The sequence below is a fragment of the Hylobates moloch genome, unplaced genomic scaffold, assembly GCF_009828535.3.
Source record: "Hylobates moloch isolate HMO894 unplaced genomic scaffold, HMol_V3 SCAFFOLD_6, whole genome shotgun sequence".
NCBI classification, from domain to species: Eukaryota; Metazoa; Chordata; class Mammalia; order Primates; family Hylobatidae; genus Hylobates; species Hylobates moloch.
The window spans coordinates 124,141,279-124,166,924 of NW_026652281.1; the positions used below are offsets into that span (position 1 = coordinate 124,141,279).

The window sequence follows — 25,646 nt, forward strand, 5'->3', positions numbered from 1 at the left end:
GAGCCCTGAGCTTGTTTTCCTTCAACTAGATGGTCCCATGTGGGGGGTAATGGGAGACAGTGACAGATTATCAGGCATTAGATTCTCATAAGGTGTGTGCAACCTAGATCCCTCTCATGCAGTTTTCAATAGAGCTTATTACACTTGTATGAGAATCTAATGTCTTTGCCGATGTGACAGGAGGTGGAGCTCAGGGAGTAATGCAAGTGATGGGGTACAGCTGTAAATACAGATGAAGCTTCACTTTGCTTGCCCGCCGCTCACCTACTGCCCTCCTGCTGTGTGGCCCGGTTCCTAACAGGCCACGGATGGGTAGTAGTCTGTGGCCTGGGAGTTGTGGACGCTGATCTAGACTCCTCTATGTCTCTCACACTTACTCCACATCCAGTTGGTTCACACATCTGGCCACTCCCAACCTACTGTACAGCTGCTACCCTGGACTGAGCTGCCTCATGGCCAGACTCCCTGCCATTGCTCTCATCCCTGCTCAAACATTCTTCACACAGAAGCCAGGGTTATCCTTCAGAAACCTGACTCAGGCCTTGGCACTTCTCTACTCAAAGACCTCCAGTGGCTGCCCACGTCACTGAGAGAAAAAGCCAAAGTCCTTGCCACGCTCCCCTCCTGTGACCTTTCTGGATGCCTTTCCGACTACTGCCCCTTCCTCAGCCCACTCCAACCACTTGGCCTCTTTACTGTATTTTATATGTCACAGGCACACTCATGGCCTTTGATTTTGTTCTTCTTTGTGCCTGGAATGCTCTTATCCCAGATTTTCACATTGTTTATTTTCTCATCTACTCCATGTCTTTGCTTATATGTCACCTCAGTAGGACCTTCCCTTTCAATCCTATTTAAAATTATAAATGCCCCCCCATCCCTACGTAGGAGCTTTCCATTTTCTTCCATTGCTTAACTTTTGTCTGTAAAAATTATCACCCTTTAACATGTCATATATATCACCATATATATCACAAATAAACTATATATAACTATACAACTATATAACTTGATCTCTATGCACGAAATTATTGAAAGTATTATGTGTATAAGGAATATATGAAACAAAATGAATTTCATAGACTGGGTCCTATCCCCAAGATATCTCATTATGTATTTGCAAATATTCCCAAATTTAAAAAATCCCAAATGTCAAACACTTCTTGTTCCAAGGATTTTGGATAAGGGATACTTAACCTGTATATAGCAGCTAATTTGTTAATTGTCTGTCTTCCAACTAGAAGAACTCCAAGAGGTCAGGGATTTTTGTTGTTTTTGTTCACTGATGTTTCCTAGTACATAAAACAGTGCCTGACACAGAGAAGGTGCTTAATAAATGTTTGTCAAATGAATGACTGAACTGCCTCCAGACCCTCCTTTCCCCAATTTTATAGACCACAGTGTATTATTCGTCTCATATCATTGCCCTTTTTTAAAATTCTCCTTGAATTTATATGACTCTAAAAGGAAGTTCACCTTGCTGAGTTGGAACAATGTGATCCTCCTACATGAACCTTTTACTGACATTTGAATTTTCTTCGTCAATATTCTTTTGCTCCATTCAAACTGATCTCCCTTGCTTTGCTTTGTGCATGCTCTACACTTTCCCACCTTCATATCTATATTTGCCTATCTGAAGGTCCAAGTTTTACTCATATTTCAATGCCTAAATCAAAAGCCATCTCCTTCATGGAGCCTTCTCTGATTCCTCCAGCAGGAAACCATCTGTCTCTGCCTTCTCTGAGTCTTACAGTTGGCTGACTCTCATAACACAACACAGTATTGCAGAGAGCATAGCTATAGTTAAGCATAAATTTGCATGCCTTCACAGTGTGACCGTGAGCACGTTCCTTAACTCTTGAATCTTTATTCTCTTAACATAAAATAAGAATGCTAATATAGTTAATATATTCTTAATATAATATAATATAAAATAATGTAATATACATTCTTAATATAAGAATGCTAATAGTTTACTTGCAGTATGATTATGAGATTATTTGAGATCATGGAAATCCCTTATTTTCTCAATAAATGGTATCTATTATCAGTATCATCACCATCATCTCTTCCTTGAAATATGAGTATATTATTTCCTGTTAAATTGTAAGTTTCTTAAAAACATAATAAATGTCTAATTTGTCTCTACACACACATAGATACTCAGTAAATATGTGTTAAGAGAATTTGAGAACCAAGACCATCACTTTGTCCCCTAAGTTAAAACAAAAGTATTTGCTAAAAAGTTAGCCCAGCACAGAGGCCAAGGCAGGTATATTGCTTGGTCCCAGGAGTTCGAGACCAGCCTAGGAAACATGGCAAGATCCATCTCTACAAAATTTTTTAAGAAGTTAGCTGGGTGGGCATGATGGTATGCATCTGTAGTCCTAGCTACTCAGGAGGTAGGAGAATTGTGTGAACCCAGGACTTCGCAGTTATAGTAAGCTATGATTGCACCACTGCATTCCTGCCTAGGTGACGCAGCAAAACTCTGTCTCAAAAAAAAAAAAAAAAGATGATAGCAGTTTTGAGGGGGGACAATCATCTTCTAACAAGCAATTCTATTCCTTTATGACTTTGTTTTACTTCTGAGATGTTGTTAGCATAGAATTTGAAGCTTACTAACATTAGGTTTTCTTATTTTATTTCCTTGTATATAAAAAGGACTTGTAGTTAAAAAATATCCACCTAAGCTTTTCTAAAATAAGTCTGAGAAAACATAAGGGAAGGGAATAAAATAAAAGAGTAAAAATAAAAAAGATATGGGTCTTGCCACTGAGGAGACAGTCACATATACAGATACTTTGTGGAATCAATATATGTAGTGAGGAAAATAGAAGCAAGCCTACGGTGCTATGGGAAACACAAAGGCAGTATATTCAATCCTTCTGCGTTGGGAAAATATTTTCTAGAGAAGATGGCAGCTGAGCTAAACTACTAGAGATGAGTGAAAACCAGTCAAAAGAAGGTAAGAGAATGGGCATTCTATCCAGGCAGAAAACATGTCATAATAAAAGGCAAGAAGACTTGAAATCCAAAATAGCATGATGTATTCTGGATTTCATAAGCCTTTAGGCATGATCACAGCTTCTATTCCAGAGCAAGGAGTAGGAAAATGCAAAGTTGGAGAGAAAGTTGTTGGCCAAGTTACAGAATATCCTAAATGTCATGCTCTAGAGCTCTATTTTGCAGGTAAAGGGGAAACTTGAAGGATTTTAAATGGGAAAGAACATGGTCAGATTTAAGATTTGGATAGATTGTTCTGGCTGCAGGGTAGAGGCTAGATCTGAGGAATACAAGAATAAAGGCAAACAAACAAAAATGCACATCAGGGCTATTGAAAAACTCCAAGCTAAAGAAATGGAATGCCCAAGCCAGAGAAGTAGGATGATACAAGAGGCGATGGAGTCAAAAACCGTGGGCAATAGAATCAGCAGGATTTGGTGATTGGTGTATGAATGGGTTTGGAGGGAGGAACCTGGGTTTCTATTTGGATAATTGTGCACACAGTGATGCTAATCATAGGACATCTTTGAAGAGAAAGAGCAGAACACAGGCTGGGCATGTGGGAGGGAGATGACGGTTCAGTTTCAGTCACACTGGAACGTCTGTGCTTAGCATCTTAACCTTAGGGGAGGGAGAGATTCGAGCTGGAGATAACATTTGTTATCATTAGAATACAGAGTGATTCAAACCATGGGAGTGTGTAAACTAACTCAAGGATGAAGTTTACATAGAGAACAGAATTCTGGTGAACACAGCATTTAAAGCAGAGAAGGAGGAGCCTACAGAGGAAGCATATTAGGAATGCAAAGAGAAAGAGAAGAGAAAACTCAAATGAAAATGAATTTGTTGAAGCTAAGAGGGTAGAGAATTTCAGGAAAGAGGGATTGATCAATGGCATCAAATGCAGCTGCAATGTAAAGTAAGATATAAGCAAAAAAGTGTTTCTTAGCTTTGGCAAAAGGCATTGTAAATTAGGTTTAGAGTGAGAAGGAAAACAAGACAGGGTTAAGCCTGCCACTTGGAAAAGATGATGTCATGTAAACAGATGACAGTGAAAGAAAAGCTTCCAACATTCCTTTTGCTTGTCTATCCTAACAAAATTAAGGATCTTCAAGCTGGAAAGGTAAAGCAATGTCTTTAAGTGGCAATTAAGGCTCAAGATAAGTTAGAAGATAATAAAGACAGGACCATGTAGTTTTGCATGTAGGAAATCTTCCAGGCCCAGATGAATTATAGTCTACACACACACACATGCATGCACACACACACACACACACACATACACACACTTAGAAAGCGTTAAGCATCATAGATAGGAATGTCAAAAATGCTAAGAGGCTGGAAGCTGATAAAAAGAAAGGAGACCTCAGAAAACTTGTCAAATATATAAAGTACTATTATATGGAATAGAAAGAGTAAATTTATTTTGTATGACTTCAAAAGGCAGAACCTAAATAAAAGTGTAGAAATTGCAGAAGCACAGATTTCCACTGGAAACAACTTTCTATCATCCAGTCATGACATAGCCACTCTGAAAGGCAGTATTTTCCTGTCTTGGAAGTATTCAAGATGAGGTTGATGGCCATCTGTCAGGAGGGATAGTTGGACTCGATTTGGACGGGTCAATATCCAGTATTCATGCCTTCACCTCTCTTTAAAAGATCCAATTTTTTACATTTTTTTAAAAAACACCTTTCCTTATTGAGCTTAGAAAATCAAATATATTTGTCATCACTGGATTCTATTATTTCTAAGGTCCTTTCTGAATAGGAAATGTTATGTATCTAGATTCTAGAAAATATAGTAAATGTTGATGTAATGATGAGAAACGCAGCTTAGTTAACTAAATTATTTGGGACCTGGAGAGGACTGGAACAGAGTATGAGTTGGTGTTGTGTTAGTTTCATTTGTCTTGGGACCCCCTGCAGGAGAACAAGAGTTATGGACTGAATTAGGTAGTGCTCCATGCTGGCTTTGGACTACCAGCTTTTAAAACAAATATTTAGTGATGTCCTCCTGGTGCCAGACCCAATGCTAGGTAAAGCTATTGTGGTAAAAACATGTAAAGACAGACATCAGGCAAACTTAGAACAGAAGATGATGGTGGTTATTATTTAAAAAAACTCCCTCTTGGCCAGTTAAAACGAATTAGAATGATCAAAAGCATTAGCACTGAGTTCTTGCTTTGTATAGTTCAGCCTACAAATCAAATACTGCTCTCTGTTTATTACTGCAAGATCATAATTCACAAAGGAATGTTCAGAGAGGTCAGTATTTATGACTACCCGAAGTGTTTCATTTGCAAAAATTATAAATGGAAAATCTGGCACTTAGTTAGAAATGTAGATCTTCTGGTACATAAATTTGCTCCATTGATTTTTATATATTTCTTAAACTATGCACTGTTGATTTCAATATTGTTTTGGAACAGATTGACCATAAATATTTAAATAACTGCTGTTCAACAATCAAAGCTACTCAAAACAGTAGCTGTTTGAAGATACAACTGTGATCTGCTGAGGTCAAGAAAAGCAAGTTAAAATAGAAAAGATTCAGAATAAATCGTTACTTGGAACTGTTCTATCAACCAAAACAGAAGAAAGTTAATAAGATCATCCTTGCAATTTGTTAGTACCCAAAATGTGTTTGGAGTGGAATGTATGTATACAATATCCACCACCAACATGAAGATGGGAGAAAAGGAAGATTTTAGATTTCACAATGACCTGAATGAGAGAATGGAGCTACAAAACCTGGTGAAGTGAGATCTAATGCTGGCCAAATAGTTTTGCTTTGCTTTTTTGTTTTGTTTTGTTTTTTTAAAAAGTGTATTACTTTGAAAGAAGATATGTTAAAAGCACAGAGTGCTTTACATCCGGGATCTACTACCAAAAATATAGCAAGGTGGCTCTTGTCTTAACAACTAGTCTAAGAAATATTCTCCTATGTGACCCAAATACTTACTCTTCATTGTAGCATGTAAGAGATGTTAAAGCCATCACTTAAAGATGATTTAAAATATTTCCTAGAGAAGCCTTTCTCAGCCTCCGAGGCTAGATCTGATTCTTCTGTATGGGAGCTATGGGAATACACCGCTCAGATCTCCTTTCAAGGAAAACATGATGTGAGGGATGACTGAGCACAGCAGTGGGTACTAGATCTGGCCATTCCTTATCAACAGAGGATTTCTCTAGAAGGCAGTCTTTGCTCTGGGGCTCCCTATTAACCTGGCCTAGATGTTTTCAGAGCTGCATTCAACTCTGATGCTCTTTCTACCCAATCTTTCTTCATTCACCCTCTCCTTATAAAGATGTTAGAGTTGCGTCACTTTCTATAGCTCTCGCCACTCAGATTTTCTCTCTCTTTTTTTCTCCATAGTCATTTCTTCTAATAAATCCTGTGACACATTCAATTCCATCTTGGTATTTGATCCTGGAGAATCAAAACTGACACTCCGTTGATGTACCCTCAGAGTTCCTTGTACCATTTATTTAAAGCCCACATATTTTGTAATGATATATTTATATGATTATTTAATAAATAATTTTCATCCTATCAGACCATTGACTTTCACTGGGGTAGGAAACATGTTGACTTCATCCCTAGGTCTATGAAACTACCTAGAAATTCATATGTGATTTATAAATATGTATTGAGTGAATATATGAATTAAAAAATAGTGATAGTACTATACTATCATAAAAGATTTGGGGGTTGCATTAAAGAAGATGAATAAAAAAGTGGTCACAATAGACTTTAGCAAGAGAAGGAGACCAGGAGGGGTGGAGAAAGAAAACAAAAGGTGAAAATAAATCAACAGTGCTTGAAAAGTTGCTTGACTGTATCTTTCTGCTTATAGGGTTTTGATAGAGATTGACAGAGAAGGTATATTCAATACTGCAAGGATCTCAGAGCTCGGATTATAAGAATCTGGTATTACCATACTTGTTTTAACTTCTAATGAGAACAGTACTGATGAGCCCAGTCAATATTAATCACATTCTTGAAGTTCAGGCGTTTATATTCTTAACTGAAAAATGAAAACCTTTTCCAAATCAAACCAAGGAAATTCCATGAATACCAAGGGCTTAGGAAAGTATTTTAGTTCAAGAGCTGTATAACTAAAGTTTCCAGGTCTATTATGATATTCTATGTGCTATATTGTCATTAATTCTTATAGTCACTGAAAAACTTGTGAGCTTCTTTGACACACAGAATTGGTAGTGTATGTTAACAGAAGTGGAGTTGAAACAATACATTTTTGACTTTTGTTTCTGATCATGGTGGGGTAACTGGTACCAGGTTAGCTCTTCCACTGCAAACAACTAGAAAACTGTTGTTGTACAAAATGTAGGAAAGACATTCCTATTTTTGAATATCAAACAATGAACAACACAGAACTGTAACCACCTAGAAAAGGAAAATAAACAGACTTAATTGCTCTTTCAGTTTGAAGGCCTTTGATGAACCTTGGGGTAGGAAAGAGGCACTCAAGGAAAACATGACAGTCTTACTTAGCTGAGGAGACAGAGATGATTTCAGGTAGTTTCATGCAGCCATAATTTGGAGGCAGATACTGGAGAGGAGAGAGTGGAGAAAGAGTTTGAGAAATCTGCAGTAGAAGTCCCATTGAGTCTTTGGTTGAATATTAAGATGCACATGTGCAGTGTGAGACTCCACAGGCTTGGCAAAGAGTGACTATCAGTGAGCCTAAAATCCTGGGGAGGTATAAATTAATCAACTATGAGAACAACCCCAAACAGAGAGTTTCCACCTGAGATGTTGAAGGGAGACACAAGAAAGGCTATACCTTAACAGCAGGCCTAAAATAGCCATAGGGTGATAGCTAATCTAGATTCATTCAAGCAAAGCTTGCAAACAGGCCTTAGAAGGAACATGATTATTAATGAATAAATTAACTGCTATCAGAATGAAGCCCAATATTTTTTAATGGGAGACCTCTAGATACTCAGCAACATAACATTAACAATATTCAGCATCACATAAAAATTTATAGACATGCAAAGAAGCTGACTATGATTAAGATTAAAATCAGTCAATAGAAGCAAACTCTAAAAATGATAAGAATGATGATATCATTAGTCAAGGACTTAAAAAATACATTAAGATTATGTTCAATGACAACAAATAAAACATAAAAATGTTGAGGGGAGAAATGAAATCTATGAAAAAATACCTAAAGGAACTTCTGGAGTTAAAAAATACAGTGTTTGAGATGAAATTTACTGGATGAGCTTCAACACAAATCAAACACAAAATAAGTTAAAACAAACAATAAAATTGAAGATGGGGTATAAAATTATTCAAACTAAAACATTAAAAACTGGCTAAAAGATAAATGAACAGACCATAAGTGTTGTGTAGGAAAATATCAAGTCATTGAACATACTGCAGTTGGAGTTCTAGAAAGAAAGTAAAGCGTGGGCAGAAAAAATATTTATAGAAATCATAGCTAAAATTTTCTGGCCAGGTGCAGTGGCTCTCTCCTGTAATCCCAGCATTTCTGGGAGGTCGAGGTGGGTGGATCACGAGGTCAGGAGATCGAGAGCATCCTGGCCAACATAATGAAACCCTGTCTCTGCTAAAATACAAAAAAAAAAAAAAAAAAAAAATTTGCTGACTGTGGTAGCATGCACCTTAGTCCCAGCCATTCAGGAGGCTGAGGCAGAGGAATCGCTTGAACTGAGGAAGTGGAGGTTGCAATGAGCTGAGATCATGCCACTGCACTCCAGCCTGGTGACAGAGCAAGCCTCCATCCAAAAAAAAAAAAGAAAAAAAATTCGAAATTTAATAAGAAAATAAAGCCATAGAACTAAGAAATTCAAGAAAATTTGCTTAGGATAAATACAAAGAAAATTTTTCTAAAGAACATCATAATAAAATTGCTGAAAACCAATTACAAAGATAAAAATCTTAAAAATAGGGGAAAAAAAGTCCATTACATACAGGAATACACATAAGAATTACCATTGACGTCGCATCACAAACAGACCAAATCATAAGGTAATGGGAGAATATCTAGAGTGCTGAAATAAGGAAAAACAAAACCTAGTCTAGATAGAACCAGTGAAAATATTCTTATATCCCTCAAAAATGAAGGCAACATAAAGAACTTTTCAGAAAAGAAAAAAAGTTGAGTGAATTCATTGTCATGCATAAGATTTTAGATGTGAATTCACATCTAAACAATGAGGAATAAAGGAATGACAAAAATTAGAAATGATAAAGATATCAGGAAATATAAAAGATAATTTTCTCATTTTTAATTTTTTTAAAAAAGAATAATAATGAATTGTATTATGCCATATGTACATATATTATATTTAGACACATATGTATATATATATATATATATCATGTGTAGAAATAATAACAATCAGAAAGGGAAAGACATGCTGTTGTAAGGTTCTTACATTATACATAAGTGGAATAATATGCTGCGACAAGTGTATTATAAATCCTAGAGCAACCGCTAAAATGAAAACCAAAACAAAGAGGTATAGCAAGGAATTCAATAGAGGTGATAGTATGCCAAAAATAATTAATATGAATGAAGTCAGAAAAAGAAGAAGCAAGGAACAAAGAGCAGATGGATAAATAGAGAAAATAGCAAGATGGTAAATTTAAAAATGGAATGAGATCACCAATTAAAAAGCGTAGATTGACAGATTAGATAAAAATGCAGGACCCAACTAAATACTGCCTAAAAATATATACTTTAAATATAAAACATAGGTAAAAAGTAAAAGGACAGAAAAAGACATATGATGTAAACAATAACCATAAGAGTGATATCTTAGTATCATATAAAGCAGATGGCAGGCTAAGCTATATTGCCAGGGCCAAAATGGGGCATTTCATACTAACTGATAGGTAATTTTATGTGTCAGTTTGAGTAGGTTAAGGGATACACAGATAGCTGGTGAAACATTATTTCTGAGTGTGTCTGCAAGGGTGTTTCTAGAAGAGATTAGCATTAGAATCAGTAGACTGAGTAAAGAAGATGACCCTCACCAATGTGGGCTGGCATCTTCCAATCCACTGAGGGCCCAGACAGAAAAAAAAAGTAGAGGAAGGACAAATTTGCTCTTTCCTAGAGATGGGACATCCATCTTTTGCCCCCAGACATCAAAACTCCAGGTTCTTGGGTCTTCATCTCCAGAACTTACACCAATACCCCACAGGCCCCTCCAGTTCTCAGGCCCTGGACCTGGGACTCGGAGTTCCACCGTTGGCTCCTATCATTCTTGGCCCTTGGGCTCAGACTGAGTTACACTACTGGCTTTCTTTATTTTCCAAATTGCAGATAGCATATCATGGGACTTCTCAGCCTCCATAGTTGCATGAGCCAATTCTCATAATAAATCCCCTCCTCTATCTATCTATCTATCTATCTATCTATCTATCTATCTATCTATCTTCTATCTATCTATCTATCTATCTATCTATCTATCTATCTATCTATCTATCAATCACCTACTGGTCCTGTTTCTCTGGAGAACCCTAATACACTGATAAAAGGGTCAGTACATCAGAAAGACATTAATATATTAAATGCAGATTGGCCCTATAAAACAGCTTCAAAAATGTAAATAAAAAACTAACAGAAGCAAAAGGAGAAATAGACAAATCCACAATAATAGTTGGTAATTTCAACATTCCTCTCAGTAATTGATAGAACAAGTAGAATGAATATCAGTAATTATGCAGAAGATGTAAACACATTATTATCCAATTTCACTTATTTGACATTGAAAAACACAACACACAACACCTAAAAAAATTTTTAAAAAGTATATGTGGAATATTCACCAAGAGATCATATACTGGGCTACAAAGTAAGGCTCAGAGAATTTTGACAAACCTGACAAAAACAAGCAATGGGAAAAGGATTCCCTATTTAATAAATGGTGCTGGGAAAACTGGCTAGCCATATGCAGAAAGCTGAAACTGGATCCCTTCCTTACACCTTATACAAAAATTAATTCAAGATGGATTAAAGACTTACATGTTAGACCTAAAACCATAAAAACCCTAGAAGAAAACCTAGGCAATACCATTCAGGACATAGGCATGGGCAAGGGTTTCATGTCTAAAACACCAAAAGCAATGGCAACAAAAGCCAAAATTGACAAATGGGATCTAATTAAACTAAAGAGCTTCTGCACAGCAAAAGAAACTACCATCAGAGTGAACAGGCAACCTACAAAATGGGAGAAAATTTTCTCAACCTACTCATCTGACAAAGGGCTAATATCCAGAATCTATAATGAACTCAAACAAATTTACAAGAAAAAAACAAACAACCCCATCAAAAAGCGGGTGAAGGACATGAACAGACACTTCTCAAAAGAAGACATTTATGCAGCCAAAAAACACATGAAAAAATGCTCATCATCACTGGCCATCAGAGAAATGCAAATCAAAACCACAATGAGATACCATCTCACACCAGTTAGAATGGCCATCATTAAAAAGTCAGGAAACGACAGGTGCTGGAGAGGATGTGGAGAAATAGGAACACTTTTACACTGTCAGTGGGACTGTAAACTAGTTCAACCATTGTGGAAGTCAGTGTGGCAATTACTCAGGGATCTAGAACTAGAAATACCATTTGACCCAGCCATCCCATTACTGGGTATATACCCAAAGGACTATAAATCATGCTGCTATAAAGACACATGCACACGTATGTTTATTGCGGCACTATTCACAAGAGCAAGGACTTGGAACCAACCCAAATGTCCAACAACGATAGACTGGATTAAGAAAATGTGGCACATATACACCATGGAATACTATGCAGCCATAAAAAATGATGAGTTCATGTCCTTCATAGGGACATGGATGAAACTGGAAACCATCATTCTCAGTAAACTATTGCGAGGACAAAAAACCAAACACCGCATGTTCTCACTCATAGGTGGGAATTGAACAATGAGAACACATGGACACAGGAAGGGGAACATCACACTCCAGGGACTGTTGTGGAGTGGGGGGAGGGGGGAGGGACAGCACTAGGAGATATACCTAATGCTAAATGACGAGTTAATAGGTGCAGCACACCAACATGGCACATGGATACATATGTAACAAACCTGCACATTGTGCACATGTACCCTAAAACTTAAAGTATATATATAAAAAAAAAGACATGTAAGAAACACAGGCCTATCTGTAAACAATCATGTATGTACATATTGCTCCCACACACTTTTAAAAAATGGCAAAATATTATACATGCTAATTTTAATCTTGGTTGTTTTAATACTGTCACATATTAGAGTTTCATTTTATGTCAGTAAACATAGACCTGCCAAATTTTTTGAAAAGTCTACAGAATATTCTATTATTTGGAAGTATCCTAATTTATTTAACTAGATCCCTACTGTTTCTGGTCTTTTGCTACAACAAATAATGTTACAATAAATATCCACAAACATTAAAAAAAATAACTAAAATCACACAGAGAACACTCTCTGGCCACAAAAGATTAAATTAGAAATTAATAACAAAAATAGAGCTGGAATGTCCTCCAATATTAAAAATTAAACAGCACATTTCTAAATAACCCAATGGCTCAAAAATGTCAGAAGAGAAATTTAACAATATTTTAACTAAGCAATGATGACAAAACAATACATCAAAATTTATTTCTTGCAGATAAAGGCACACTTAGAAGAAAATTTATAGCTTTAAATGCTTATGTTAGAAAACATAAAAGTTTTAAAATCAATGATCTAAGCTTCTACCACCATAAGAATCTAGAAAAGGAAGAGCTGAGCAAACCAAAGTGAAGAAAAGGAAGGAAATAAAGATAAGAGCCAGAATCAAAAATGGAACCACGAATAGGCCCTTTGAAAAAATCAATAATATTGATTAACCTCTAGTTGGACTAATGAAGGAAAAAGAGAAAGAGAAAAAATTTGACAATATCAGAAATGAAAGAAGGGATCTCATTATAGGTCTTACAGACTTTAAGAAGAAAATAAGTGGGTATTAGCAACCATTTTATGCTTATGAATTTTCCAGTTCAGAGGACATAGACAATTTCTAAGATACAGTTTAACAAAACTGATATATAAAGAATCTGAAAATTCCTATAACCTACTAGAGGAATCACATTTTTAATAAAAAATCATCCCCAAAATGTGGATCCAAATGGTTGCAATGATAAATTCCTTCAAATATTTAAGAAAGAAATACCAATCTTATGTAAACTCACTCAAAAAATGGAGAAGGAAGAAACAATCCCTAACATGTTATAGGAGGCAAGCATTACCCCAACGCTAAAGTCACGCGAAGACATTACAAAAACAAACAAACAAAAAAAACCCAAAATAGGAGAAAATCTTTATAACCTTAAGTTAAGCAAAGATTTCTTAGATATGACACCAAAGCATGATTTATAAGAAAGACATTAATAAACTGAACTTCATCAAAATTAAAAACTTCTGCTATGTAAAAGATACCATGAAGAGAATGAAAAGATAAACCATAGGCCATGAGAAAATATTTGTAAATCACATTCCTGATAACAGGACTTGGATCTAGAATATATAAAGGACTCTCAAAACTCAATTGTAAGAAAGCAAACAATCCAACTGAAAGATGAGCAAAATATTTGAACAGACATTTCACCAAAGAAGACACAGAGGAAACTAAAACTGGAAACAGATATGGTAATCCATAACAAAAGTTAGCATTTATAAGTAAGCAAATAAGAACATAAAAAGATGCCCTGCTTCCTTAGTCATTAGGGAAATATAAATTCAAACTGCAGTGAAATACCACTATACTCTTAGTAGAATGAATAAAAATAAAAAGACTTTCTCTACCAAGTGGTAGTGAGAATGCTGAGGAACTGGAACTCTCATACATTGCTGGTGACAATGTAAAATGGCACAATCACTGTAGAAAACAATTTGACAGTTTCTTAAAATGTTCCCCTATCATATGCTCAAACCATTCTACACCTAAGTACCTATTCCAGAGGCAAAAAGGATAGATCTCCATATAAAGAATAGCAAGTTTATTTATATAATAATAGCCCCAAACTGGAAACAATCCAAATATCCACCAACAGATAGACAAACTATGGTATATCCATACAATGGGATACTTTTCAGCAATAAAAAGATCGAACTATTGCTACACACAGTAACATTCATGGATCTCAAAACAATGATGCTGAGTTAAAGAAGCCAGGAAAAATACATACTCTATGAATTTATATATATAAAATTCTAGAAAATGCAAACTAATCTACAGTGGCAGAAAGAGGGCTAGGGAAAGGGATGGATTACAAAGAGGCACAAGAAACTTTTTGAGGGTAATAGATATTTTCATTCTCTTAATTAGTGATAGTTTCATGTGTATATATCTCTCTATATATGTCAAAACTTATGTACTTGTGCATTTTATTATGTACAATTTACTGTATGCCAACTATACCTCAACAAAGCTGTTTTAAATAGACAACTATTTAAATAAATATTTCTCAAAAATATACAAATGACCAATAAGCACGTGAATAAATGTTCAATATCTTTAGCCACGAGGGAAACAAAAATTAAAACCATGAGAAGATACTACTACACACTCACTAGAATTCTCAAAAAGAGTAGCAATTGCAAATGTTGGCCATTATGTGGAGCAACTGGAACTCTCGTACACTGCTGGTGAGAGTGTAAACTACTTTGGAAAATAGTTTGGAAATTTCTTATAATACTAAATATGCACTAACCACATGACCCAGCAGTTCTACTCCTAGTATTTACTCAGAGGCAATCAAAGCATGTGTTCTCAAAAAGCTTTGTAAAACACAGTTCCCAGTAGCTTTTTTCATAATAGAAACTGGAAGCCACACAAATATCTATTCTCAAGTAAAAGAATAAACAAATTTTGGTATATTCACACAATAGAATACTATGCAGTGATAAAATGAAGGAACTACTGCCATGCAATAACATGGATGAATCACAAGAACATTTTGCTGGAAGACGTCAGACAAAAAGGAACGCATACAATACAAATCCATTTATATCAAGTTCTACAAGGATAAGCCAACATATAATGATCAAGTCAGTGTGGTTATACAACATTGCAAATGTACTAAATACTACTGCATTGTTCATCAGAAAACGTAAATTTTATGTTGTATGGATTTCACTTCAATTAAATATTAGTGGGCTGGGCGCGGTGGTTCACACCTCTAATCCCAGCACTTTGTGAGGCAGAGGCCGGCGGATCACGAGGTCAGGAGATCAAGACCATCCTGGCCAACATGGTGAAGCCCCATCTTTACTAAAAATACAAAAATTAGCTGCGAGTAGTGGCATGTGCCTGCAATCCCAGCTACTTGGGAGGCTGAGGCAGGAGAATCGCTTGAACCAGGGAGTCAGAGGTTGCAGTTAGCCAAGATTGCACCACTGCACCAGTCCAGCCTGGCAACAAAGTGAGACTCGGTCTAAAAAAAAAAAAAAAAAAAATTTAGTGTGGATGCCTAAGGAAATTCACTCTAAATGGTCACTGGTCTTTTTGGGATGATTGAAATGTTCTGTATCTTCACTGTGGTGATGATCAATGGGAGTATATATGTGTTAAAACTCCTTGAATTACACTCTTTAAAATGGGTGCATTTTACTGCATATAAATTATGTCCCAACAAAGTTCATTTAAAAATACATTTTCTCAACTTCACTTTCAGTTATGGGTGCTTACGTGTCTCTTTTGGGCAATGAGAGATAAGAGAAGTCCGTGGTTGGGGCTTCCAGGACATCTTTTTAACAAGATGCAACTCTGCTGGCACGGACTTTGTGGCTTTTGTCTGTACTTCAGGCAGATGAGACCCTTGAAGTTGACTTTATCAACAACTTTCCATGCTCTCTGACTGCTGGTTGGGTTTAGCCTATAGGAATTCCCAAGAGGAGATAACAGGGAAGGTGGGAGATATTTACATACACATATTATTTTCTGCAAGGTCTTCAGTTGGCTTTACCTCTTAACAGAAGCCCTTGGCTCCTCTAGAAGCAAAGAACTCAATAGGACTTCTCATTTTTAGGATTCAGTAACCTCTTCTCCCTTCTTGATCCTGCAGGACCAAGGATAATAATAATTTAGCCCCTGATTACTGCACTATGCTTTTTAAATTGAAGAGTAACAGGTGTACAGAAAGGGCACTGAATGCTGATTTTTTTTCACCCATGTTACCACCACCTAGATCAAGAAATAGAATGAATACTCAAAAAACACCTTTGGATTCCTACCTCAGTCATTCCCCATTTTATCCCAAAGCAAACACTATCCTAACTTCCGATATTTTGTTTTTGAAATGTATATAAATGAAGCAATACAGTGTATTTTCATTCTTGTAAGCAGTCCTTTGTATAAATATCTCACAATTTACTTAGTCATTCTATTTTTTATGGACTTTGAGTTGTTTTCATTCGGGATTATCATGAACAGTACTGCTATGAACATTCTTATACATGTCTTTTGGTGAATATATGTATGTGTTTCTCTTGGATATATACTTAGTAGAACAGTTGGATTTACTGTATGGGTATGTGCAGTTTTAGTGGATTTACCCATTTTCCAAAGTGGTTGTAATAATTTATACTCTCACTGGTAGCATATGAGATTTTTAGTATCACAATATCCTTCACCACCATTGATGTTTTTAGTCCTTTTAATTCTAGCCATTCTGATCAGTATGTAGTGGTATTCCATTGTGGCTTTAATGTGCATTTCCTGATAATAGAATTGACGACATTTTCGAGTACTTATTCTCTTTTTTGAAATGCCTGTCAAGTCTCTTGCCTATTATTCTATTGAGCTGTCAGAGTCTTTCTTATTTGTAGTTCCTTATAATCTGATGTTAAGTCTGTTGGTAGTCACCTGCTTTTCTAACCTATTTTTCTACCCTGTGGCTTGCCTTTTTAGTCTTTTAACTCCTTTTGATGAATAGGAAAATTTAACTTTAATGTAGTCTAATTTATCAATATTTCCTTCTATGATTATTATCAGCTTTTATGTCATTTTAAAGGTTTTAACCTACCTAAGGTTGTCAATATTTTATCTTATGTTATGGTCTAGAAAGTTTAGTGTTTTATTTTACACATTTTAAACATTTCATCTGAAATTGCTTTATGTGCCTGTGGTAGGGACCAAGATTATTTTTCCCCAAATAATTTCAAATTTTCTCCACACCATTTATTGAAAAGACCACATTTTCTCCATTGCTCTGCAATGCCATCTTTTCAAAGATTGGAAATCCATATAAATGTGTTTCTGGACTTTATTATATTCCATTGATTTATTTGTTTGTCCTGTATCCAATACCCAATATCTTAATTATTGATGTTTTATAAGATATCTTAATAGGTGATGTTCTAGACTGAACTGTGCCCCCCTGCAAATTTATATATTAAAACCCTAACCTCCCAATGTGACAGTATTTGGATAAAGGGTCTTTAAGGAGGTAAATAAGGTTACATAAAGTTATAAAAGTGAGGTCCTGATGCAATAGGACTGGTATACTTACAAGAAAAGGAAAAGACACCAAGAGTGGGCACACATAAAGGAAAGGCCATGTGAGGTCACGGCAAGAAGGAAGCTGTCTGCAAGCCAAGAAGAGAGGCTTCACCAGAAACCCATCCTGCCAGCACCTTAATCTAGCCTCTGGAACTTTAAGAAAATCAGTCTCTATTGTTGAAGCTACCCAGTCTCTGATATTCTGTTATGACAGCCCCAGCTGACTAATATAAGTGGTAAATTCCTCTACTATTCTTCCAATTGTGTTGGCTGGCTTTTTGTGCTTTACATTTCTATATAAATTAAGAATTAGCTTTTCAGTTTCCACAAAAACAATCCTGAAATTTTTATTAGAATTGCATGTTGCTGTATATCACCTAGGAAAGAATAAGCAACTTTACAACGTTGAGTCTTTCCATCTGTGAACATGATATATTCCTCCAGTCACTTGTCTTCCTTACTTTCTGCTAATAAAGTTTTTTGGTATTGATGTTTTGACCCTCTGTACTTAGATTTATTCCTAAGTAGTTGATGTTATGTTGCTCTTATAAATGATATAACCCCCCAAATCATTTTAAATGTTTGTTGTTATCATGTGAAGATATAAATTCATTTTACATGTTAATTAGGTATCTAAACACCTTGTGAAATTACCTGTTTATTCTAATAGTTTGCCTATAAGTACTTTCATATTTTCTATGAAAATATCCCATTAAAAAGTTCCCTTCTACATGAAGCTTGCTGAGAGACTTTTTCATGCTTGTTGATAATATAATTTTTAAAAATTCAGTTCTAGAACTAGCCTTTAGCTTTTTAGTCCATTTACAATTAATGTAACTACCATAGGTTTATTTGTTTTATTTTGGGCTAGGAATGTATTTTTAACTTCTGAAATTTCCCTCTATTAGCTTGTAACTGATGAATTATTTTACCATTTAAGAAATATTGATTGCACCAGAAATTGCAACATACATCTATTAATTACTAAAGTCTAATTTATATTAGCTATCTTACTACTTCCCCCAAAATCTAAGAGAGCTTAATAACTTTAACTCCCTTAATCCCTTCATTCCATTATTTGTGTTATTTTTGTCCCCTATTTTAAACTTTACATGATGTTATTATTTCTGTTCATTTTTCTATCAACATACAACACTTTTCATTATTCTTCACTCACTTCTGTATTTTAAATACATGTCTCTTCTTGCAATAAATTATCTCATATTTTACTCATTTAAAAACATCTTTATGGCCATGTGCGGTGGCTCACGCCTGTAATCCCAGCACTTTGAGAGGCCAAGGTGGGCGGATCATGAGGTCAGGAGGTAGAGACCATCCTGGCTAACACTGTGAAACCCCGTATCTACTAAAAAATACAAAAAATTAGCTGGGCGTGGTGGCGGGCGCCTGTAGTCCCAGCTACTTGGGAGGCTGAGGCAGGAGAATGGTGTGAACTCGGGAGGCGGAGCTTGCAGTGAGCTGAGATCGCGCCGTGGCACTCCAGCCTGGGCAAGAGAGCGAGACTCCATCTCAAAAGAAAAAAATCTTTATTTTGCTTTTATCTTAAGGGTTATTTTATTAGATAGAGCATTCTAGAGTGGCATTTAGCTCCTTTCAGCATTTTAAAGCTGTGACTCTATTGTCTTTGGGGTTCCATAATTTCATTAAAAATTCAGCTGTCCAACTGTGTTTTCATGGTAGTATGTGTTCCTCTCTATTTTTTTTTTTTTTTTGAATCCAGTGATTTTTTTTTTTTTATTATACTTTAGGTTTTAGGGTACATGTGCACAAGGTGCAGGTTTGTTACATATGTATCCATGTGCCATGTTGATTTCCTGCACCCATTAGCTCGTCATTTAGCATTAGGCATATCTCCTAATGCTGTCCCCGCCCCCCCCACCCCCCACCCCACAACAGTACCCGGAATGTGATGTTCCCTTTCCTGTGTCCATGAGTTCTCATTGTTCAATTCCCACCTATGAGTGAGAACATGCGGTGTTTGGTTTTTTGTCCTTGCGATAGTTTACTGAGAATGATGTTTTCCAGTTTCATCCATGTCCCTACAAAGGACACGAACTCATCATTTTTTATGGCTGCATAGTATTTCATGGTGTATATGTGCCACATTTTCTTAATCCAGTCTATCGTTGTTGGACATTTGGGTTGGTTCCAACTCTTTGCTATTGTGAATAGTGCTGCAATAAACATACGTGTGCATGTGTCTTTATAGCAGCATGATTTATAGTCCTTTGGGTATATACCCAGTAATGGGATGGCTGGGTCAAATGGTATTTCTAGTTCGAGATCCCTGAGGAATCGCCACACTGACTTCCACAATGGTTGAACTAGTTTACAGTCCCACCAACAGTGTAAAAGTGTTCCTATTTCTCCACATCCTCTCCAACACCTGTTGTTTCCTGATTTTTTAATGATGGCCATTCTAACTGGTGTGAGATGGTATCTCACTGTGGTTTTGATTTGCATTTCTCTGATGGCCAGTGATGATGAGCATTTCTTCATGTGTTTTCTGGCTGCATAAATGTCTTCTTTTGAGAAGTGTCTGTTCATGTCCTTTGCCCACTTTTTGATGGGGTTGTTTGTTTTTTTCTTGTAAATTTGTTTGAGTTCATTGTAGATTCTGGATATTAGCCCTTTGTCAGATGAGTAGGTTGCAAAAATTTTCTCCCATTCTGTAGGTTGCCTGTTCACTCTGATGGTAGTTTCTTTTGCCGTGCAGAAGCTCTTTAGTTTAATGAGATCCCATTTGTCAATTTTGGCTTTTGTTGCCATTGCTTTTGGTGTTTTAGACATGAAGTCCTTGCCCACGCCCATGGCCTGAATGGTATTGCCTAGCTTTTCTTGTAGGATTTTAATGGTTTTAGGTCTAACATTTAAGTCTTTAATCCATCTTGAATTAATTTTTGTATAAGGTGTAAGGAAGGGATCCAGTTTCAGCTTTCTACATATGGCTAGCCAGTTTTCCCAGCACCATTTATTAAATAGGGAATCCTTTCCCCATTTCTTGTTTTTGTCAGGTTTGTCAAAGATCAGATAGTTGTAGATATGCGGCATCATTTCTGAGGGCTCTGTTCTGTTCCATTGATCTATATCTCTGTTGTGGTGCCAGTACCATGCTGTTTTGGTTACTGTAGCCTTGTAGTATAGTTTGAAGTCAGGTAGCATGATGCCTCCAGCTTTGTTCTTTTGGCTTAGGATTGACTTGGCGATGTGGGCTCTTTTTTGGTTCCATATGAACTTTAAAGTAGTTTTTTCCAATTCTGTGAAGAAAGTCATTGGTAGCTTGATGGGGATGGCATTGAATCTATAAATTACTTTGGGCAGTATGGCCATTTTCACGATATTGATTCTTCCAACCCATGAGCATGGAATGTTCTTCCATTTGTTTGTATCCTCTTTGATTTCATTGAGCAGTGGTTTGTAGTTCTCCTTGAAGAGGTCCTTCACATCCCTTGTAAGTTGGATTCCTAGGTATTTTATTCTCTTTGAAGCAATTGTGAATGGGAGTTCACTCATGATTTGGCTCTCTGTTTGTCTGTGATTGGTGTACAAGAATGCTTGTGATTTTTGTACATTGATTTTGTATCCTGAGACTTTGCTGAAGTTGCTAATCAGCTTAAGGAGATTTTGGGCTGAGACAATGGGATTTTCTAGATATACAATCATGTCATCTGCAAACAGGGACAGTTTGACTTCCTCTTTTCCTAATTGAATACCCTTTATTTCCTTCTCCTGCCTGATTGCTCTGGCCAGAACTTCCAGCACTATGTTGAATAGGAGCGGTGAGAGAGGGCATCCCTGTCTTGTGCCAGTTTTCAGAGGGAATGCTTCCAGTTTTTGCCCATTCAGTATGATATTGGCTGTGGGTTTGTCGTATATAGCTCTTATTATTTTGAGATACGTCCCATCAATACCTAATTTATTGAGAGTTTTTAGCATGAAGGGTTGTTGAATTTTGTCAAAGGCCTTTTCTGCATCTATTGAGATAATCATGTGGTTTTTGTCTTTGGTTCTGTTTGTATGCTGGATTACATTTATTGATTTGCATATGTTGAACCAGCCTTGCATCCCAGGGATGAAGCCCACTTGATCATGGTGGATAAGCTTTTTGATGTGCTGCTGGATTCGGTTTGCCAGTATTTTATTGAGGATTTTTGCATCAATGTTCATCAAGGATATTGGTCTGAAATTCTCTTTTTTGGTTGTGTCTCTGCCTGGCTTTGGTATCAGGATGATGCTGGCTTCATAAAATGTGTTAGGGAGGATTCCCTCTTTTTCTATCGATTGGAATAGTTTCAGAAGGAATGGTACCAGTTCCTCCTTGTACCTCTGGTAGAATTCAGCTGTGAATCCATCAGGTCCTGGACTCTTTTTGGTTGGTAAGCTATTGATTATTGCCACAATTTCAGAACCTGTTATTGGTCTATTCAGAGATTCAACTTCTTCCTGGTTTAGTCTTGGGAGGGTGTATTTGTCGAGGAATTTATCCATTTCTTCTAGATTTTCTAGTTTATTTGCATAGAGGTGTTTGTAGTATTCTCTGATGGTAGATTGTATTTCTGTGGGATCGGTGGTGATATCCCCTTTGTCATTTTTTATTGCATCTATTTGATTCTTCTCTCTTTTCTTCATTATTAGTCTTGCTAGCGGTCTATCAATTTTGTTGATCTTCTCATAAAACCAGCTCCTGGATTCATTAATTTTTTGAAGGGTTTTTTGTGTCTCTATTTCCTTCAGTTCTGCTCTGATTTTAGTTATTTCTAGCCTTCTGCTAGCTTTTGAATGTGTTTGCTCTTGCTTTTCTAGTTCTTTTAATTGTGATGTTAGGGTGTCAATTTTGGATCTTTCCTGCTTTCTCTTGTGGGCATTTGGTGCTATAAATTTCCCTCTACACACTGCTTTGAATGTGTCCCAGAGATTCTGGTATGTTGTGTCTTTGTTCTCGTTGGTTTCAAAGAACATCTTTATTTCTGCCTTCATTTCATTATGTACCCAATAGTCATTCAGGAGCAGGTTGTTCAGTTTCCATGTAGTTGAGCGGTTTTGAGTGAGTTTCTTAATCCTGAGTTCTAGTTTGATTGCACTGTGGTCTGAGAGACAGTTTGTTATAATTTCTGTTCTTTTACATTTGCTGAGGAGAGCTTTACTTCCAACTATGTGGTCAATTTTGGAATAGGTGTGGTGTGGTGCTGAAAAAAATGTATATTCTGTTGATTTGGGGTGGAGAGTTCTGTAGATGTCTATTAGGTCCACTTTGTTTAGAGCTGAGTTCAATTCCTGGATATCCTTGTTAACTTTCTGTCTAGATGATCTGTCTAATGTTGACAGTGGGGTGTTAAAATCTCCCATTATTATTGTGTGGGAGTTTAAGTCCCTTTGTAGGTCACTCAGGACTTGCTTTATGAATCTGGGTGCTCCTGTGTTGGGTGCATATATATTTAGGATAGTTAGCTCTTCTTGTTGAATTGATCCCTTTACCATTATGTAATGGCCTTCTTTGTGTCTTTTGATCTTTGTTGGTTTAAAGTCTATTTTGTCAGAGACTAGGATTGCAACCCCTGCCTTTTTTTGTTTTCCAGTTGCTTGATAGATCTTCCTCCATCCCTTTATTTTGAGTCTATGTGTGTCTCTGCACGTGAGATGGGTTTCCTGAATACGGCACACTGATGGGTCCTGACTCATTATCCAGTTTGCCAGTCTGTGTCTTTTAATTGGAGCATTTAGCCCATTTACATTTAACGTTAATATTGTTATGTGTGAATCTGATCCTGTCATTATGATGTTAGTTGGTTATTTTGCTCATTAGTTGATGCAGTTTCTGCCTAGCCTCGATGGTCTTTACAATTTGGCATGTTTTTGCAGTGGCTGGTACCGGTTGTTCCTTTCCATGTTTAGTGCTTCCTTCAGGAGCTCTTTTAGGGCAGGCCTGGTGGTGACAAAATCACTCAGCGTTTGCTTGTCTGTAAAGTATTTTATTTCTCCTTCACTTATGAAGCTTAGTTTGGCGGGATAGCAAATTCTGGGTTGAAAATTCTTTTCTTTAAGAATGTTGAATATCGGCCCCCACTCTCTTCTGGCTTGTAGAGTTTCTGCCGAGAGATCAGCTGTTAGCCTGATGGGCTTCCCTTTGTGGGTAACCCGACCTTTCTCTCTGGCTGCCCTTAACATTTTTTCCTTCATTTCAACTTTGGTGAATCTGATAATTATGTGTCTTGGAGTTGCTCTTCTCGAGGAGTATCTTTGTGGCGTTCTCTGTATTTCCTGAATCTGAATGTTGGCCTGCCTTGCTAGATTGGGGAAGTTCTCCTGGATAATATCTTGCAGAGTGTTTTCCAACTTGGTTCCATTCTCCCCATCATTTTCAGGTACACCAATCAGACGTAGGTTTGGTCGTTTCACGTAGTCCCAAATTTCTTGGAGGCTTTGTTCATTTCTTTTTATTCTTTTTTCTCTAGACTTCCCTTCTTGCTTCATTTCATTCATTTCATCTTCCATCTGCGATACCCTTTCTTCCAGTTGATCGCATCTGCTACTGAGGCTTCTGTAATCTTCACGTAGTTCTCGAAACTTGGCTTTCAGCTCCTCCATCTCCTTTAAGCCCTTCTCTCCATTGGTTATTCTAGTTATCCATTCTTCTAATTTTTTTCAAAGTTTTTAACTTCTTTGCTATTGTTTTGAATTTCCTCTCGTAGCTCAGAGTAGTTTGATCGTCTGAAGCCTTCTTCTCTCAACTCGTCAAAGTCATCCTCCATCCAGTTTTGTTCCATTGCTGGTGAGGAACTGCATTCCTTTGGAGGAGGAGAGGTGCTCTGCTTTTTAGAGTTTCCAGTTTTTCTGCTCTGTTTTTTCCCCATCTTTGCGGTTTTATCTACTTTTCGACTTTGATGATGGTGATGTACAGATGGGTTTTTGGTGTGGATGTCCTTTCTGTTTGTTAGTTTTCCTTCTACCAGACAGGACCCTCAGCTGCAGGTCTGTTGGAGTTTACTAGAGGTCCACTCCAGACCCTGTTTGGCTGGGTGTCAGCAGCGGTGGCTGCAGAACAGCGGATTTTCGTGAGACCACCAATTCAGCTGTCTGATAGTTCCTCTGGAAGTTTTGTCTCAGAGGAGTACCTGGCCCAGTGAGGTGTCAGTCTTTCCCTTCTGGGGTGGTGCCTCCCAGTTAGGCTGCTCAGGGGTGAGGGACCCACTTTAGGAGGCAGTCTGTCCGTTCTCAGATCTCCAGCTGCGTGCTGGGAGAACCACTACTCTCTTCAAAGCTGTCAGTCAGACAGGGACATTTAAGTCTCTGGAGATTCCTGCTGACTTTTTGTTTGTCTGTGCCCTGCCCCCAGAGGTGGAGCCTACAGAGGCAGACAGGCCTCCTTGAGCTGTGGTGGGCTCCACCCAGTTCGAGCTTCCTGGCTGCTTTGTTTACCTAAGCAAGCCTGGGTAATGGCGGGCGCCCCTCCCCCAGCCTCGCTGCCGCCTTGCAGCTTGATCTCAGACTGCTGTGCTAGCAATCAGCGAGACTCCGTGGGCATAGGACCCTCCGAGCCAGGTGCGGGATAAAATCTCCTAGTGTGCCGTTTTCCAGGCCCGTTGGGAAAGCGCAGTATGAGGGTGGGACTGACCCGATTTTCCAGGTGCCGTCTGTTACCCCTTTCTTTGACTAGGAAAGGGAACTCCCTGACCCCTTGCGCTTCCCGAGTGAGGCAGTGCCTCGCCCTGCTTCGGCTCGCGCACAGTGTGCTTCACCGACTGTCCTGCACCCACTGTTTGGCACTCCCTAGTGAGATGAAACCGGTACCTCAAGCAGAAATGCAGAAATCACCAGTCTTCTGTGTCGCTGGGGCTGGGAGCTGGAGACCGGAGCTGTTCCTATTCGGCCATCTTGGCTCCCCCCTCCTCTCTATTTTTAAGATTTTGTTTTGTTTTTTAGCAGTTTTACTATGATGTGTCTAGGCATTGTCATTTTTTTTTTTAATTTATCTTGACTGGGGTTAATAACAGTTCTTAAATCTGTAGTTCAATGGTTTTCATAAATTTTAGAAAAATCTCAGCTGGTATCTCCTCAAATATTGA

The 25,646-nt window shown here is 37.3% G+C and overlaps 1 protein-coding gene across 8 annotated transcripts in view; it reads right to left on the reverse strand.

The window, feature by feature from the left end:
* Window positions 1-25,646, reverse strand: part of PPP2R2B (protein phosphatase 2 regulatory subunit Bbeta) — a 503,044-nt gene that overhangs the window by 425,206 nt on the left and 52,192 nt on the right. The gene's annotated exons all lie outside the window — the stretch shown is intronic.